This window comes from Macaca fascicularis, chromosome 1 (assembly GCF_037993035.2).
Source record: "Macaca fascicularis isolate 582-1 chromosome 1, T2T-MFA8v1.1".
Classification (NCBI taxonomy): domain Eukaryota; kingdom Metazoa; phylum Chordata; class Mammalia; order Primates; family Cercopithecidae; genus Macaca; species Macaca fascicularis.
Genome location: NC_088375.1, coordinates 18351441 through 18365581, shown reverse-complemented (window position 1 = coordinate 18365581; position 14141 = coordinate 18351441).

Genomic DNA, 14141 nt, shown 5'->3' with positions numbered 1-14141 from the left:
AAGCACAATAATAAACAAGCTATTGATGACTATGTGCCAGGAGTTGTGTTAGACACTTTATATGCAATGTTCTATTTTATTCTCTCTAAGACACAGACAGTGTTATTTTTCCCCATTTTATTTATGAAGATGACAAAGAACAGAGAAGACAGATCTCAGTTAGTTATGGAGCCAAGATTTGAATCCAAGCATTTTATCTTCAGGTACTGTGTTTTTAAACCAACAAACCTGCTGGAAAAAATGTCTGAATGTCATTCCACTCCTTCCACATCCCCTTCACCCACAGGTGCCATCTTTGTCATCCTAATCCCCTAATGCTCCAAATTTAAAAACTAAAAGAACAACAACAACAAAAAAGACTTGACCTAAGGACCTAAGATGTCACTCTACTGGCTAAGGTGGGAGAGGGCTCTATTTAGTTTGCATTTACTATGTTTTTTTAAAAAAGTAGCTTAATTGATGACTTATATCACTTCATTACATCCTTAATCAATAGTAGGAAATCTAATGGGTGAATGAACCTCTTCAATCATCCTTTCCAAGCATCTCTCCTCCAAAACTCAGCGAAGAGTCTTATTCAAACTGGGAGAATCATGATCTGGAGAGGAATAACACTCGAGTGCCTTTCGTCTCATTCTTCCTCCTGTCTGCAGATTTGTCTCAACCCAGCAGGGCCTCCCAAAGAAGCCAGATGCTATGTCCCCCCAACCATTTGCTTCCCACCCCATGCCACTCTTTCATATCTCGCAATGCTTCCTAAGAAGACATCTGGGCTAGCTGAGTGACAAATAAAGAATTTGGATAAAATACTGAAAGTTCTCCCTTCTCCCTTTCTCCTAAGCGGTCATGTGAATGGTGACCTGGAGTCAAAGTTACTGTCTCTGTTTTCTACACTGAGGATATGAATGGTGGGACGTTCAGGAATGGTGGCAGGAAATTAGCACCACAGTGGGCCTTGGAGAACCCTAAAATCACACCAGGGGTGCTCAGGGATGACCCTGATGCCTAGAAAGGACTCTCTCTCCTCCTAAAATGTTGAGGCAAGAGAAAAACACAACTCCCCCCAGCTTCCTGCTCCAGACATTAATGACTCCACTCTTGTCAGGAATTGTTACTTATGCCTTAACCCCTGGGTGGCCCCCCCAAGCCAGGGCAGGGAGATTGTCTCAAGACACCAAGCATCCAGATTATGAATCCCAGATGTCCTCCCAGGAGGCAAATATCCAACTGCCCTCACTGAGCTAGTCCAGATCCTAACCCAAAACTGTCAATCAGACTCAACAAATATTTACTGAGCACATATAAATAGACTGCAGTTACAGAGGAGATTAGAAAGTTGAGAGGGAATACCAGGTACAGATTTACGCCATAAAGTGTGAAAACCTAAGTAATATGCGTAATATCTAGCAAAATTTAAGTGACAAATACAGCTTCCAGAAGAAATCAAGACCCTAAGTAAGTAACTAAGGAGGACATATATAGTTCAGTCAGCGCTCTGTCCCCTAAAAGGCACCATGCCTAGAATGGGAAAATGACTTCTAGGGAACCAGTAATTCTCATCTTCTATGAGTAATTATTGATAACTACTCTATATAACGTTCTGACATGGGAGACATAAATTATATGACAATTTCCTGCCTTCAAGAACCTCAGTCATACTGAAGAGGTAATATTGTAACCACCCAATTAGCTCATCTTCCCCACTGCCCAGATAGAGCTGATTTATCAAGACAGGAGAGTTGCAATAGAGAAGAGTTTTATACACATAGAGCTGGCTGAACAGGACACCAGAGTTTTATTACTACTCAGATCAGCCTTCTCAAAAATGTGGAGGCAAGGGTTTTTAAAAGATAGTTTGGTAGGCAGGCGGCTAGAGAACAGATGCTGCTGATTGGTTGGAGATGCAATCATAGGGATGTGGAGAAAATGGTCCTCATATGCTGAGTCTGCTTCTAGGTGGGGGGCCACAGGCATGGGTCACAGGTTGAGATGAAGTCATCTGGTCATCAGACATACAAAAGTCTGAAAAAGAATCTGAAAAGGCCAAACTTAGGGTCTACAGTAGTGATGTTAATTATAGGAGTAATTCAGAAAGTTGCAAATCTTGTGACCTCCAGAATAATGGCTGGTGATTGTTTAACTATGTCTACACCTCAGGAGAATTCAGGCCCCTCTCATCCTTTTGACCTGGTGGCCTTTCGTTAGTTTTACAAAGGTGACTTCGTTTTGGGAAGGTCTATTATCATTTAAACTATAAACTAAATTTCTCCTAAAGTTAGCTTGACCCATGCCCCAAAATGACCAAGGACAGTTTTGAGGTTAAAAGGCAAGAGGGAGATGGTTAGGTCAGATCTCCTCCACTGTCATAATTTGCTCACTGTTACAATTTTCACTAAGGAGGTTTCAATATTTATACCTGTTAAGATGTAACTGGCAAAATGATAGCCACAATAATAAAATGTGCCACTTAGAACTTTTGAGGTATGGGTCACCCTTTCAAGCATTTTGCATCTGGGGCCTCATTTTCATGCTTCGTAACAGTGTCCACAGCAGTGTACAGAGAAGGGGAGACAGGGTTTGTGTGTACTCTTTGCACCATAGCTCTTTCAGCACGTGCATTAGTTTTGCTCTAGCCTCACATCCTCTTTTACTAATGCCAGGAAACACATCTGACACATTTTTATACTCCCTGCAATTCCTGTCTCGTGGGCTGTAGTGACGATTGAATTAGTTAACATATGAAAGCACAGCCTGCCAGGCAGTGAGTTGGTTAACATTCGGAGCAGAGCCTGCTAGGCAGTGAGCCCTGGGAGAGCATTAGTTGCTTTATCACTCATGAAAAGCCTTCTGGAAATGTGGTTGTCCACTAGTAGACTGGGCAAAGAGAGTCAGGTACTCACGCAGTTAACTCAGTCAGGCTAACAGCAAACAGAACTGCAAAGGCCACCTGACCCTCTCCCCTGACTCAGAAAGCCTGAGGCATCTGCCTGGTGCAGTTTCTCCACCATCTGCCATGCAGGGCACTACCATGCCCTTTGACCCCCACCTTCCACTCTCTCTCTGGACTTTCATCCACGCTCAGCAACAGCCTGTTGGCGCCAAATGGCCTCCAACCCCAATTGTTCTTACTAGCTCCCTGGCAGTGTTCCCAACACCTAGTAGCCACTGTAAGGACAAATGCAACTTAAAAACAAGAGGCTTAATTCTCCCAGTTGAAAATGGGGGAAGAGATTTCCTTCCCTTCTTTATTCTCAGAGCATTTACCTTAGAAAACTTGTAATTATAAGCACTTTCTCCTCTCTTTCAAATGCATGTAACTTTTTTTTGAAGATCAGATAGGCCTTTTGTCAGCTTGATGACTCAGGCATGTCTCAAGGACCCGGGAGCCATCTCCTTGAAAGGCAAACATCAAGGGAGAGACAGTGGCTCCAGCTCCCAGTGTCTGTGGGAGGGTGAGAGCCTGCCTTTAGTGGGCACCTGCCTCCAAGTTGCAAAACTGCCTCCCATCACAAAGATGTAAGAAACTTGTTTTTCTCTAGAGAAAGCCCATTAGCTAATACAAATGGTCACCTCAGTTACCAGGTAAAGTTAGAATGAACGGCGTGTGACAAATAGTGTTGTCAAGTTCTCTTACTACTTATGTCACCCAGTGTAATGCCTACCTGACATAGCTGAATTTCTACTCTCCTCTAACCTATCTTCTCTATCTTATCTTTAAGAAACAGGAAGACGGGCTGGACACGGTGGCTCAAGCCTGTAATCCCAGCACTTTGGGAGGCTGAGGCAGGAGGATCAGGGAGTCAGGAGATCGAGATCATCCTGGCTAACACAGTGAAACACCATCTCTACTAAAACTACAAAAAATTAGCCAGGCGTGGTGGTGCATGCCTATGGTCCCAGCTACTCAGGAGGCTCTGACCTTGTGATCCCCCCGCACCCCTGGCTAATTTTTGTATTTTTAGTAGAGATAGGGTTTCACCTTATTGACCAGGCTGGTCTCAAACTCCTGACCTCAGGTCATCCACCTGCCTCAGCCTCCCACAATGCTGGGATAACAGGTGTGAGCTATCATGCTTAGCTCCTTTTTTTTTTTTTTTTTTTTTTTTTTTGTATTTTTAGTAGAGATGGGTTTTTGCCATGTTGGCCAGGCTAGCCTCAAACTAATGATCTCAAGTGATCCGTCCACCTCGGCCTCCCAAATTGCTGGGGTTTCAGGCGTGAGCCACGGTGCCCAGCCAAGATACCCTATATTTTAACCCCCCTGCCTCTCACTAGACAAGAAGTTGATTTGCGGCCATGCTCCCGCTTCTCCATTCCTTGGTCATTGAATAAAGTCTGCGCTGCTTGGCCCTCGCTTTGGGTTTCGTATATTGGCTTCACAACGCCGCCTTTAGGGGAAAAGCTGACTCAGTTGGTAACAGTTACTGTCCGTCTTGAAAACGTGTGTGGAACGAGCTGTGTCTGCTTAGCTCCATAAACAGGTGAGATTCCTTCCTGTCTTGGCTGTCTCTTAGCAGGTTGCTTGTGGTGTGTAACACTTTCTGGTTTAAAGTGTTTTTCCGTAATGAGAGTGTTTTCTTTCTTTGCTACCTTTGTAGAGAGGATTTCTGGGTTGGGAGATTTTGTTTTCTGTTATACTTCTCCAACGGTGCCCACAGCTGTTGAAGAAGGAAAATAACTTTCTTCTGAGGACTGTGAGCCTTTTCAAATTATTAGGCCCAGATAGGCATTAAAATGAGACAGCAATCACATCCTACATGCCCCTTTTGAGCTATGTATTCATCCACTGAAACTGCTTGCTATTGCTAAGAGTAGTTATGAATTAACCTAATAATGCCTCACTGGACAATGTAACCCACACCCTATTGCTTAACAATGTATAGCCAATCACTAATCAATGTTATTTCTGAAAACCAATGAGAATTCCTGACAGAACTTTGTATCAGGCCACTCCCTGACTCCTCCCTTTTTGTTCCTTTAAAAACCTTGTGACAAAAGCCAAATGGAGCTCATATCCAAGGTCACTTGTGTCTGAGGCTTCCAGGCAGCTGTCCTTATTCTGGCTCAAGTAATATTTGTAAACCACACTTTGTGCTTCAGGCTGTCCCTTTTAGGTCCATACTGTTTACCTAGTGCAGGGGTGGCTTCTAGGGGTCCCACAGGCTTCCCAACCCGACTCTCTGCTTCCCCTCCAGTCCCCTTCCATCTGTTATCACACAGAACACAGCCAGTTATTTCTTCAGTATGAATCCATGAGATTTCCTCCCAGAGGAAAACTCCACAAGGCTGCCCATTGCAATAAGAGGAAACTCCTGAATCCTTGCAGTGTGCAGTCATTTACACAACCTGGCTGCTGCCCTTCTCTCTACAGCCTTGTACCATGCACCTCATTGTCCTCCGCGTTCCAGCTGTGCTGACTTCCTCTGTGTCCTGTTAACACAGAAACTCGGCCAGACACGGTGGCTAACGTCTGTAATCCCAGCACTTTGGGAGGCCAAGGCGGGTGGATCACTTGAGGTCAGGAGCTCAAGACCAGCCTGGCCAACATGGTGAAACCCCGTCTCTACTAAAAATACAAAAAATTAGCCGGGTATGGTGGCACGCGCCTGTAATCCCAGTTACTCGGGAGGCTGAGGCAGGAGACTCTCTTGAACCTGGGCGGCAGAGGTTGCAGTGAACCACGACTGCCCCACTGCACTCTAAACTGGGTGACGGAGTGAGACTCCATCTAAAAAAAAAAAACAAACAACAACAACAACAAAAACACAGAAACTCAAAGCTTCCTAGGGCACAACTCTTGCTGTTCCCTCTATCCAGCATCTTTGCGCAGCGGCTCCTCATCACTCATATCTCAGTTCAAATTTCACCCGTCTGATCACCCCCAAAGAAGAGCCCTGCCCCGCAACCCTATCTTACCTTATTCCACTGCACCAGCCCATCTTCTCTATAGTGACTATCATCCCATGAAATTATATTACTTATGTGCTGGTTTATGTACAGCGAGCATTATTTTTTGTTGTTACTTTGTTGGTTTGTTTGTAGAGACAGAATTTTGCTATGTTGCTCAGGCTGGTCTCAAATTCTGGGCCTCAAGCAATCATTCCACCATGGCCTCCCAAAGAGCTGGAATTATACGCGTGAGCCACCGCACCTGGACACAGTGAGCATTTGGAGGGTTGATCTTGTTCATTGCAATATTTCCACACCTAGAACTGTGTCTGGCCAGAGGTGGGTCTCAAAACTCTCTGTGCCCACCAAGAGCAGGGTGGGGCTGGGATGGGATCAACCCTGGCTTTCATGGTGAACTACAGTTGATCCTTTAACAACACTGGGGTTAGAGGCACTGACTCCCTTTGCAGTTGAAAATCCAAGAATGACTTGACTCTCCCCAAACTCAACTCCTAATAGCCCACTGTTGATCGGAAGCTTTACCGATAATGTAATGTTGATTAACACAGATTTTTATGTTGTAGTTATTATATACTGTGTTCCCACAATAAAGTAAGCTAGAGAAAAGAAAATGTTATTAAGAAAATCGTAACAAAGAGAAAATATATTTACTCTCCATTAAGTGGGAGTGGATCATCATCAAGGCCTTCATCCTCATCATCTTCAGGTTGAGTAGGCTTAGGAGGAAGAGGAGGAATTGATCTTGCTGTCTCAAGGGTGGCAGAGGTGGAAGAAAATCCGAGAAGTGGACCCGCATAGTTCAGATCTGTGTTGTTCAAGGGCCAACGGTATTTGAGGACTACACTGTATTAGCACAGTGAGTGCAGACAGGCACCTGCAACCATCCCAGGCGCAGAGGACAAGCTTAAATAACCGATCTGTTAAAAGTCGGTCCCTCCCAGTCATGGTGGCTCACACCTGTAATCCCAGCACTTTGGAAGGCCGAGGCAGGCAGATCACCTGAGGTCGGGCGTTCAAAACCAACCCGACCAACACGGAGAAACCCCATCTCTACTAAAGATACAAAAAATTAGCTGGGCGTGGTGGAACATGCCTGTAGTCCCAGTTACTCAGGAGGCTGAGGCAGGAGAATCGCTTAAACCCAGGAGGCAGAGGTTGCGGTGAGCCAAGATTGCACCATTGCAGTCTAGCCTGGGAAACAAGATCTAAACTCCATCTCAAAAACAAAAACAAAAAAAAAGTCAGTCCCTTTTTGCAAAACTCCTTTCTGATTGAAATGATACAGTATTACTATCAGCTCTGAAACTCAGTGTTTCCAAATACACTTTTCCACTTTCGCCTAGCAAAGTAACATCAAAGCTTATGAAAGCAAGTGCTCATGAGAAATGCCACAAGGAGACTCCAGTGAGAGCCTTTGTTTGAAGTCAATTTTTACTGGACGAATGACTAAGTTACTTGTTTGCCTTTGTCTACACCCTGACAGTTATCTCATTTGCTACAACTTAACAAGTCATGCCAAAATGTCATCCTTGCTTATTGTGTGAAAACAGAATGTACTTGAAGGACAGAATTTTCCTCTGGAGAACTTGGCAATGAAGTTCATTGAGTTGGGATGAGCTAATCCAATCATATATTACAAGACACATACAAATGGATTTCCACAACTGTTTTCACCCTAGTCTGTGTCTGGTCATTACATTTGATTTGATAGGGCCATTTGAGGACCGCTGTGAGGATTGCAGTAGTCTTCATCTCAGCTGGTCTACCAGTTAGCCACTTCCACATGACTGTCTTCTGCGCGGAGACCATTTCATGGGCTTGTTCTGCCAGTAATTCAGGGACCACTACCCAAGGGCCCGGGCCCAGACAACAGTCCAGCCTCCACCTTTGTGATGCACAGAGACCCAACTCAAGCCTCTTGAAGCTTCTCATCTGCTCTCTTAGGTTGGCACATGTATTTTATCTTTCTCTTTTATAGATGACCCTTTAACAAGTGGGGGTCCCTGGCACATATTGGAGTTTGTATGTCATTGTGTATGTGTTATATTTGCAGAAAGTGAATGCAACCCAGTGTCCACCAACAGATAAATAGAAAGACAAAATATAACATATCCATATGTTGGATTATTATTCAGGCAAAATAGAAAGGACATTCTGACATATGCTACACCATGGATGGACCTTGAAGACAGTATGCTAAGTAAGATAAACCAGTCACAACGAGACAAGTGCTGTATGATTCCACTTATACAGGGTTCCTAGAATAGTCAGATTCATAGAGACAGAAAACAGAATGGTGGCTTCCGGGGGCTGGGGGAGGGGAGAATGGGGAGATTTTGCTTAATGGGCATAGAATTTCAGCTGGGGAAGATGAAAAGATTTGTGGAGATGCATGGTGTGATGAGTCCACAACAATGCAAATATACTTGATGCCCGTGAACTGAGCACTTCGAAATGGATGTTGTAAATTTTATGTTATATGTATTTTACCATAATTTTTATATACGCATATATAAATACATAGATGGTGTGTGTGTGTGTGTGTGTGTGTGTGTGTGTGTGTGTGTGTGTGTGTGCTTCATCCCTATGTACAGGGAAAGACTGCTTCCGGTGAAACATTTAATTCATAGCTGGTGAATATAACCGGCTGTGTTTATCCCTGGAGGAAAGGGTCTGTGTTTATCCCTGAAGGAGAGCGTAGCTCATTGCCCCCGCGTTGCTCATGGAGGACTGTGCTTGATACTTTATAGGCCTCCCGCCCTCCTGCAGGAGAGCACCGTCAACATCACAACTGGCTGGCAGGGCCACTGCCTTTAAGGGCCTCTCTGAACGCTTCCTTCCACCACCTCCCAGAGCGTGGAAATCTTCTCGCCCCAACTGCAGGGGAAGAAGCGGGCACAGTGCTGTCTCTCCTTCCTCCTCCTTCTCGCTCCTTCTTAGAGCGGGTGAGCAACCTGGTTTCACCTTCCAAAGTGTTATTAGTTACCTCAAGAAGGGTCATCAACTTCTCAGGAGATCCTCAAACTCAGTGATTTCCAAGTCACGTTTAATATTTCTACACTTTTATTTTAAAATTACAGTGTAAATTAATACAATCTTTGGTAAAATCTCGATACAGAAGTATGTAAAGTGGCTTTTTTGTTCTCCTCTGTCCCCCTGCCCAACCCCACTTGGAGGAGGCTTGCCCCCCTTCTTAGCATCCGTCCCTCGGCTGACTCACCTGGCGGCCCCTCCTTCGGAGTGCACTTGTCACCGTGCTCCACCTCCTGGGAGGCTGACTACGCAGATGGTGTCACGGGGCTCCCTGGCTTCCCTGGCTCCCACTCCACAGCTTCTCCTTCCCCTTAGGATGGCCTCAGGTGACTGCATCCTCCCCCATCAGCTCCCATCCCACCCTCCTTCCTGGAATTCTTCTTCTTCACTCCCTCAGAGCTGGAGATTCTAGGGGTGCCCTGCTGCTTCCAGCTCCCACAACTGCTCAATCTGTCATGGTTTTCCTGCCCACATCTTTGTAAATAATTCATCGATTAAGCACTCCTCCCATTGCCCCATTCAAGTGTCTTCTCAGGATCCTGACTTCACTGTTTAAAAGAAAATAGTCCCAGCCATCATTTAGGTGGGATTTGGGAAAGAATGTCAAAACACAAAGGTGATGTCTTAAATTCAAAGAGTCTGCATATCTTTGCTATATTTCTTGATGCAGTTGAAAACACAGAGGCTGATTAATAATACTCAAGTCCCAAAATTATTTTCTGCTTCCAAGCTTGTCAAACACATTTATGTTTAAGGCAAAGTTTGTGTGTGTGTGTGTGTTTGTTTTTTAACACAGTTTACCCCTTATCATTTTGATCTTGAACATAAGAATGATTTCATCCAGGCACGGTGGCTTACGCCTGTAATCCCAGCACTTTGGGAGGCCGAGGTGGGCAGATCACAAGGTCAAGAGATCGAGATCATCCTGGCTAACATGGTGAAACCCCATCTCTACTAAAAATACAAAAAGCTGGGTGTGGTGGCAGGTGCCTGTAGTCCCAGCTACTTGGGAGGCTGAGGCAGGAGAATGGCGTGAACCCAGGAGGCGGAGCTTGCAGTGAGCCGAGATTGTGCCACTGCACTCCAGCCTGGGCAATGACGTGAGACTCTGTCTCAAAAAAAAAAAAAAAAAAAAGAATTATTTCAAACACTTTTGTTTCTGTAGTATTCTTGCAACATCTGGGGCATGAACACAGTTCTCAGACATAAATGGGGACTGAGCAAAGAAGAATTAGGTTACTCTGGGTGTTCAGGATTTCATTAAATGTTTTCACTACCTCAGCTTTTTTCCCCCCTAAGTAGTCAGCGACATGGTGGTATCCTATCTAATCCAATTCTTCTAGCAGCACTCTGGGGCAAAATTTCAAAGCTCCAAAGCTCAGTTTCCTGCTAGGCTGGGCTTCAGTCTCTTAAAAGGGTAGAGGTGGTCACAACTGATGCTTCCCTGGACTCTGCGGGAGGCATCTGTCCCTTTTCAGCACCTGGATCCCTGTTGTTCTTGAGTGGAGGCTGGAAGCTCTGTGAATTGGAAGCTCTGTTCTCCTTGGGCTGAGAGGCAGGTACCTGCTAAGCCAACCACCCTGGAGCTGGAATCTGGAGCACCGTGGTTCGAATGCTGAAGACAGCTGACTTTCAAGCACAGGCATTTCTGACCCTGGTGCAAGACCATTTCTGCTCCTGCTCCCCGATCTCCCCTAGCTCCTGTGCATTTCCACACCTGGTTCTTAGCTTCCCAGTCAATTTTCTGAGCTCCCCGAACCCTTCATCAAATACCTTTCTGCCTAATTTGCACTAATCAGACTGCATTGCTCGCAACGAAAACCCTGACATAGGCAGGAGTCATCTGTACAAAGTGCCATGCGTAGGTGACTGCTAAGAATAATACTTAGAAACTGTTTAGTATTATTATTATTATTGTTTTGAGATGGAGTTACACTTTTGCCGCCAAGGCTGGAGTGCCATGATATGATCTCGGCTCACTGCAACCTCCGCCTCCCAGGTTCAAGCGATTCCCCTGCCCCAGCTTCCTGAGTAGCTGAGAATACAGGTGCTCACCACCACGCCTGGCTAATTTTTGTGTTTTTAGTAGAGATGGGGTTTTACCATGTTGGCCAGGCTGGTCTTGAACTCCTGACCTCAAGGGACCCACCTGCCTCGGCCTCCCAAAGTGCTGAGATTACCTGCTTGAGCCACCACACCCAGCCTGTTTATTATTATTATCATTGTTGCTATTAAAATTTAAGTCTCCCTTTTAGTACTACAACTTTACGAAACACTGTAGGAGGCAAAATGAGGCACAGAGCTTATTTATTTTTTTAAGATAGCTTTGAGATGTAATTCATATACTGTACATGCAATTCACCTACTTAAAGTGTACAATTCAATGATTTTTAGTTTATTTAGAGTTGTGCAACCACCACCACAGTCAATTTTAGAAGATTTCATAATCTCAAAAAGAAAGCCTTTAGCCATCACCCCCACCCCTCCCACTTTACCCCACCCCCAACCTTAAGCAACCACTAGTCTACTTCCTGCCTCCATAGATGTCCTTGTTCTGGACTTTCTATGAATGGAGTCACATAGTATGTTGTCTTTTGTGACTTGCTTCTTTCAGTTAGCGTAATGTTTTCAAGATTCATCCAAGGTGTAGCATTAGTACTTCATTCCTTTTTATGCTGAATAATGTTCCACTATGTGGATATACCACACATTATTTATCCATTCTTCAGCTGATGGACAATTAGTTGTTTTCACCTTCTGGCTGTTATGAATAGTGCTGTTGTAAGCATTCGTGAATACGTTTTGTGTGGACATCTGTTTTCAGTTCTCTTGACAGATACCCGGGAGTGAAACTGCTGGCTCCTACGGTAACTCTGTGTTAAATTGTTTGAGGACCTGTCAGACTCTTTTCCAAACTGGCTGCACCATTTGACACTCTCAGCAGTTCATACTTTAAAAAATTACCCACGTTAAACAAGAAATGATGTTTATAAATCAGTCATCATAATTGAACCTCATACCATGGTAGTCTCATGTGTAAAAAGTGCTATAAAAAATAAGTGCTTATTATGTTACTTTATGTCTTCACAGCTATGATTGTCAGTGGTCTTATAAACTATTTTTTCCTAGAGACCCAAGCTAATAAATCTCTTCTGAAAGTTGAATCATAAAAATTGCTATGACACTTTGTGAAAGCCATAAGCTCAAAAGAGACAAATAGTTCTCTTCCTGAGCCTTGTATCCACACAAACATTAGGTATGCTTGCTGGCTAACGCTGCCTTGCCAAAGTGGGAGGATGTGTCATTTATAAGAATCAGAAAATGATGCATTAAAAAGAGAAAATGGAGAGTGGGAAAGGATGAGAAGCATGAAGAGATGCTGAAAATAAACCTTTACCACAAAAAGATGGGAATTCAATGAGATGTATGTCCCATAACTAAATACACAACTATAGATGTAGGAGATAAATCAAATGAGATATTTTAAATTAAATTATTTTAATAAACCCAGTAATATTGTACATAGACAATATAAAAATCTCTGTAGTCAAAGGACTTTTTAAAAAATTACATCTCCTTCTGCTATAGAAAAACTTCACACACCTTCAGCAGCAAAGAATCTTATTTCTCAGTGGTAAGGCATGTTAGGGATACTCTTGCTACTATGTAACAGACTTTATCAATGTTCCCTATAATTAAAAATAACAAGGCCGGTGCAGAGGCTCACATCTGTAACCCCAGCACTTTGGGAGGCCAAGGCAGGAGAATCATTTGAAGCTAGGAGTTCAAGACTGGAGTGGGCAACATACTGAGACTCCCTCCTCTACAGTTTGTTTTTTGTTTTTTGTTTTTTTAATTAGCTGGGTATGACTGCAGTCCCAACTACTCGGGAGGCTAAGGCAGGGGGATGGCTTGAGCCCAGGAGTTGGAAACCACAGTGAGCTATGGTCATGCCGCTGCACTCCAGCAGTGTCTTTAAAATACTAATAATAAATATCCAATCACAATTTCCACTATTGGGTGGGGGGCGGCTGAGAATTAAGAGTCACCTTGTCCACCAGGGTGTTGCCCTGAGCAGGCAGGAGATGGTGTGGCAGAGTCTGCAGAGCTGAGACCCCAAAGCTGGGGACCACTGAGAAGAGCGACGGAGTTTCTGAGATTTGGCAAACACAGAGAAACCAGGTGGAGGGCTCATCATTAACAGGAAATGCTGGAGCCAGACTGAGCTTCCCAGGTAATTACGGTGCATTGCCCCGATAGGAAAATGAAACACAAGTTATGCTGCTGGCTGTAACCCCTCCACAGCAAATACTGTAAGGAAAGAAGCCGGTTCCCAGAGACACCTCAACCAAGAGATCCCAGAGAGCCAGAGGTCCCTGCTCCAGTGGCAGGTTTGATAAGATTCACCCTGACCTAGATGCCACTATCGGAAGGAGGAAGGAGGAGGAAGATCACTTATTTGGGGAAAAGTGGACCTGTTACCGGAAAGGGGTCCTGATACAGACCCCAGGAGAGGGTTCTTGTACCTCGCACAAAAAAGAATTCAGGACAAGTCTATAGATCGGAAGCAAGTTTATTGGAGATATAAAGAAACAAAAGAATGGCCACTCCATAGGTAGAGCAGCAGTATGGGCTGCTCAACTGAGTATACTTAGGGTTATTTCTTGGTCATATGCTAAACAAAGGGTGGATTATTCATGAGTTTTCCAGGAAAGGGAGGAGACTTCCCTGAAACATGGCTTCCTCTCCTTTTTAGACTATAGAGGATAACTTCCTGACGTTGCCATGGCATTTGTAAACTGTCATGACGCTGGTGGGAGTGTCTTTTAGTATGCTAGCACATTATAATTAATGTATAATGAGCAGTGAGGATGAACAGAGGTCACTTTCATTGCCATCTTGGTTTTGGTGGGTTTTGGCAGCTTCTTTACTGCATCCTGTTTTATTTATCAGCAAGTTCTTTGTGACCTGTATCTTTGTGACCTGCCGACCTCCTATGTCATCCTGTGACTAAGAACACCTAACCTCCTGGGAAAGCAGCCAGGAGGTCTCAGCCTTATTTTACCCAATCCCTATTCAAGTTGGAGTCACTCTGGCTGAAACACCTCTGATAGACCTTACAGGATATTTGAACTTCGAAGTAACTGCTAGTTTACAGAGACAGAAGAAGAGAGATAGAGTAAGAGAGACCATTTTAA